This window comes from Halichoerus grypus, chromosome 3 (assembly GCF_964656455.1).
Source record: "Halichoerus grypus chromosome 3, mHalGry1.hap1.1, whole genome shotgun sequence".
Taxonomy (NCBI): Eukaryota; Metazoa; Chordata; class Mammalia; order Carnivora; family Phocidae; genus Halichoerus; species Halichoerus grypus.
This window is the reverse complement of record NC_135714.1, coordinates 47,938,813-47,944,419: the sequence shown is the minus strand read 5'-3', so window position 1 is coordinate 47,944,419 and position 5,607 is coordinate 47,938,813. Positions and strand designations below refer to the sequence as shown.

Here is a 5,607-nt window from a genome sequence, read left to right as displayed (position 1 = left end):
AGCAGCTGAGACAGGGGTTAGCACCACCACAAACTGACTCCTGCCCCAGAGACAGGGGAAGATAACCACATACACCAGTCCCACTTCAGCCCCAGAAGTGGGCTGGAGGAAGATATCTGGTCTCATGGCAGGCCCCGCCTACCAGTGAAAGCTTCTCAGGACACAACAAAGGGAAAGCACCCTGCAGTTTGGTACTACTATAGCTCTGGCAAATGCCTCGTCTGTCTCAACACAAGTCTAAGGAAGCCCCACACTGGCCACTAACAACACAAGGAATAAACCCTGCCCACAACAGGCAAAGAGAGCCATTGCAGCTGACTGGACTAAAGGCAAACAGAGCTCAGGTATAACAGAAGGGCACATGCGGCACACAGGTTCTGGTGAACAGGGGACATCACACTTTAGGGCACTAAAGGACCTTTTCTTCATAAGGCCACTACTTTCAAGAGCAGGAGATGTAGCTGACTTTCTTTTTTTTTTTTTTTTAATATTTATTTATTTATTTATTTGAGAGAATGAGATAGAGAGCATGAGAGGGGGGAGGGTCAGAGGGAGAAGCAGACTCCCCGCTGAGCAGGGAGCCCGATGTGGGACTCAATCCCGGGACTCCAGGATCATGACCTGAGCCGAAGGCAGTCGCTTAACCAACTGAGCCACCCAGGCGCCCTGTAGCTGACTTTCTTAACACATAAAAACAGACACAGAATTAGACAAAATGAGGAGACAGAAGAATATGCCCCAAATGAAAGAACAGGACAAAATCAAAGCAAGAGAGCTAAACAAAATACAGATAAAAACTATGCCTGAAAGAGAGAGTAATGGCCATAAAGATACTCACTAGACTTGAGAAAAGAGTGCAGAACATCATTGAAACCCTTAAAAAGTATTAAAAAAATAAAAAAAAGAACGAGAGATAAAAAACTCAACAGCTGAAATTAAAAATACATTAGATGAAATAAATAGAAGGCTGAGGAAGCAAAAGAACATATCAGCGACCTGAAAGACAGAGTAATGGAAAAAAATAAAGCTGAACAGGAGAGAAAGAAAAAACTTAAAAAGTGAAAAGAGACTTAGGGAACTCAGCAACAGCATCAAGGGTAATAACATTCCCATTGTAGGGATCCGAAAAGAAGAAGAGAGAAAAAGGAGCAGAAAATATATAAAAAATATAAGAAATAATAGCTACTCCCCAAATCTGGGGAAGGAAACAGAAATCCAGATCCAGGATGCACAGAGAGCCCCTAACAAAACCAACTCAAGGAGGTCCACACCAAGACACCTAGTAAGTAAAATCGCAAAAAGTAGTGATAAAGAGAGAATTTTAAAAGCAGCAAGAGAAAGGAAAAGAGAAAGAAAGCAAGAGAAAGGAAAACTTATGTATAAGGAAACCCCATAAGGCTATCAATTGAATTTTCAGCAGATACTCTACAGGCCAGAAGGGAGTGGCATGATATATTCACAGTGCTGAAAGGAAAAAACAAAACAAAACAAAACAAAACAAAAAGACTGTAGCCAAGAATACTCTTACCAGCAAACTGTCATTCAGAATAGGAAAGATAGTTTCCCAGACAAAGTTAAAGGAATTCATGACCACTAAACCAGCCCTACAAGAAATGTTAAAGGGTATTCTTTGAGTGGAAATAAAACACCATAAATAGGAGTAAGAAAAGTAGGAAGAACCAAAGCAGTAAAATAAATATAGCTATAAAAATCCAGTCAAAGGATTCACAAAATAAAAGGATGTAAAGAATAAAAAAGATGTGAGACATGTATTCTTTACATCCTTTTATATAATATATATACATACATATATATATCGATATATATCAATATATAATAGAATATTACTCAGCCATAAAAATGAATGCAATCTTGGCATTTGCAACAACATGGCTGGACTAGAAAATATTATGCTATATTATGCTAAGCAAAATAAGTCAGTCAGAGAAAGGCAAATGCCATATGATTTCACTTATATGTGGAATTTAAGAAACGGAACAAATGAGCAAAGGGGATAAAAGAGAGAGGCACAAACCAAAAAATAGACTCTTAACTATAGAGAACAAACTGATGGTTACAAGAGAGGAGGTGGGTGGAGGGATGGGTCAAATAGGTGATGGGGATTAAGGAGTGTATTTGTTGTGATGAGCACTAAGTGTTGTATGGAAGTGTGGGTTCACTATAGTTACACCTGAAACTAATATTGCACAGTATGTTAACTAACTGGAATTTAAATAAAAACTTAAAAAAAAAAAAAAAAACACAAGGAAGTAGTGGCTTTGAAAGACACATTGGGCCAGATGGATCTAACAGAATATTTAGAACATTCCAGCAGAATACACAATCTTTTAAAGGGCACACAGAACATTTTCTAGAGTAGATCGCATATTAGGACACAAAAAAAGCCTCAACAAATTTAAAAAATTCTGAAGTCATTCCATGCATCTCTACCAATCATGATGTTAGAAATGAGACTGCTTGCTTTGGTAGCACATATACTAAAATTGGAATGATACAGAGAAGATTTAGCATGGCCCCTGCATAGGGATGACACAATGCTATGAAACTAGAAATCAACCACAAGAAAAAATGTGGAAAGAACACAAATACGTGGAGGTTAAATAATACTAAACAATGAATGGGTCAACCAAGAAATCAAAGAGAAAATAAAAAATACATGGAGACCAATGAAAATGAAAACACAATGCTCAACATCTTTCAGATGCAGCAAAAGTTGATCTAAGAGGGAAAATTATAGCAATGCAGGCCTACCTCAAGAAGCAAGAAAAATCTCAAATAAACAATCTAACCTCACACCTAAAAGACTAGCAAAGAAGAACAAACAGACCCCAAAACCAATAGTAGGAAATAATAAAGATTAGAGAAGAAGTAAACTAGATACTAAGGAAACAATAGAACAGATCAATGAAACTAAGATGTAGTTCTTTGAAAGGATCAAGAGTTGATAAATCTTTAGCCAGACTCCTAAAGAGAGAGAGAGAGAGAGAAACAGAGGGAGAAAAGACCCAAATATACAAAATATACAAAAGACACAAATATACAAAATCAAAAATTAGAGAGGAGAAATAACAACCAATACCACAGAAGTACAAGGGATTATAAAAGAATATTATAGGGGGAGGAGGAGCAAGATGGCAGAGGAGTAGGAGACCTAAATTTTGTCTGGTCCCAGGAATTCAGCTAGATAGGGATCAAACCATTCTGAACACCTACAAACTCAACAGGAGATTGAAGAAAAGAATAGCAGCAACTCTATGAACAGAAAAGCGACCTCCTTTCTGGAAGGTAGGACGTGCAGAGAAGTGAATCTGAGGCGATATTTAGGAAGATAGACGGCGGGGGAGGGGGCCTCCATCGGCTGCTTCTGGCAAGTGATAGAGCAGCGGAGCACAAAATCGGGACTTTTAGAAGTCTGTTCTGCTGAGGGACGGTGCTCCAGTGGCTAAGTGGGGGGTGAACCCCTCGCTGGGACAGTGTGGTCTCGGGACCCTCAGGGTCACAGAAAGACCAGTGGTGCCTGAGTGTGGCAGAGCTCCCAGGTATCAGAGTGGGGAAGCCGGCTGCAAAGACAGAGCTGAGGAGGGCTGTCAGCTTGGGGTTGCCATAAACTGTGATCCACAGAGGAGTTGGGCCACTGCTCTTCCAGCAGAGACCCAACAAGCAGCAGGTCTGGGGAGACTCTCCTTTCTCCCCCGGGAGGAGCAGTGTGGGAGCCCGCCACAGGAATCTGCTGGGTTTGGAGACTCCACACGGGGTCGTGTGCCAGAGACAGAAATGCTCGGTCACAGGCCAGGTGAGAACAGAGTGGGGCCAGAGACCGAGGAGACAGGAGTGATTGACTGCTTTACTCTGGGGGCTCACTGAGGAGTAGGGCCCCAAGTTCTCAGCAACTCTGGGGGGGAGATTGGGAGGCCGCCAGTTTCATTCTCCTCCTCCAAAGCTCTACAGAAAGCTTGCAGGGAAGAAAAGCTACCAAGAGCAAACCCGAGCTGATAACCTAGCCTGGCCCCTGACAAGGGCAGTGCAATTTTGGCTCGGGCAAAGACATTTGAGAATCACTGCAACAGGCTCCTCCCCCAGAAGATCAGCAAGAACAGCCAGCCAAGACCAAGTTTACCGACCAATGAGAAAGGCAGAACTCCAGCACGAGGGGAATACAGCACATAGAATTCATGGCTTTTTCCCCCATGATTCTTTAGTCTTCCAAAGTTAATTTTTTAAATTTTCTTTCCTTTTTTCTTTTTTTATATTTTTTTGAATTTTTCTTTCTCCCTTTTACAACCAACACCTTATCTTATCGATTTTTTTTAAATCTTTTTTAATTTTCATTTTTAGAGTCATATTCTATCCCTTCATTGTTTAACCTTATTTTGGTATATATATAAGTTGTTCTCTCTTTAAAATTTTGGGATACAGTTTCTTCTAACAGACCAAAATATACCTTAAATCTCTAGTGTATGGCCTTGTTCTAGCCTCCTGCCTGATCACATTCTCTCCCTTTTTATTTTTAATTTTTTTTCTTTTTTTTAACCTTCTTATCTTATCAATTCCATTTATAAAATCTTTTATAATTTTCATCTTTACAGTCATATTCCATCCTTTCATCATACTTACCCTTATTTTTGTACATATATAAGTTTTTCTTTCTTTAAAATTTTGGGAGGCAGTTTCTCCTAACAGACCAAAATACACCCAGAATCTAGTGTGTGGCCCTGATCAATTCACTAAAAAAAATAGTCTTTTTATTTTTCTTTCCCTTTCTTTTCCCCCTGGTTTTGGGTCTCTTATGATTTGTTTAGTGCATATTTTCCTGGGGTCATTGTTACCCTGTTAGCATTTTGTTCTCTCATTCATCTATTCTCCTCTGGACAAAATGACAAGATGGAAAAACTCACCTCAAAAAAAAAAGAACAAGAGGCAGTACCGACTGCCAGGGACCTAATCCATATGGACATTAGTAAGATGTTTGAACTAGAGTTCAGAATGACAATTATAAAGATACTAGCCGGACTTGAAAAAAGCATGGCAGATACTAGAGATTCCCTTTCTGGAAAAATAAAAGAACTAAAATCTAACCAAGTCAAAATCAAAAAGGCTATTAATGAGGTACAATAAAAAAATGGAGACTCTACTGCTAGGATAAATGAGGCAGAAGAGAGAATGAGTGATATAGAAGACCAAATGATGAAGAATAAGGAAGCTGAGAAAAAGAGAGATAAACAACTACTGGATCAGGAGGGGAGAATTTGAGAGAGAAGTGATACCATAAAGCTACACAACATTAGAATAATTGGGATCCCAGAATTAGAAGAAAGAGAGAGGGGCACAGGGGATATTGGAGCAAATTACAGCAGAGAACTTCCCTAATTTGGGGAAGGAAACAGGCATCAAAATCCAGGAGGCAAAGAGAACCCCCCTCAAAATCAATAAAAATAGGTTAACACCCCAACATCTAATAGTAAAACTTACAACTCTCAGAGACAAAGAGAAAATCCTGAAAGCAGCTCGGGACAAGAGGTCTGTAACCTACAATGGTAGAACATTAGATTGGCAGCAGACCTATCCGCAGAGACCTGGCAGGCCAGA

At 39.8% G+C, this 5,607-nt stretch overlaps 1 non-coding gene across 1 annotated transcript; it reads left to right on the top strand.

Annotated features, from left to right (window-relative positions):
• Positions 1-2,478: 2,478 nt before the first annotated feature.
• Positions 2,479-2,582, top strand: LOC118540414 (U6 spliceosomal RNA). Its single transcript, XR_004919625.1, has one exon. It is a non-coding gene; the product is annotated as a U6 spliceosomal RNA (small nuclear RNA).
• Positions 2,583-5,607: the final 3,025 nt, after the last annotated feature.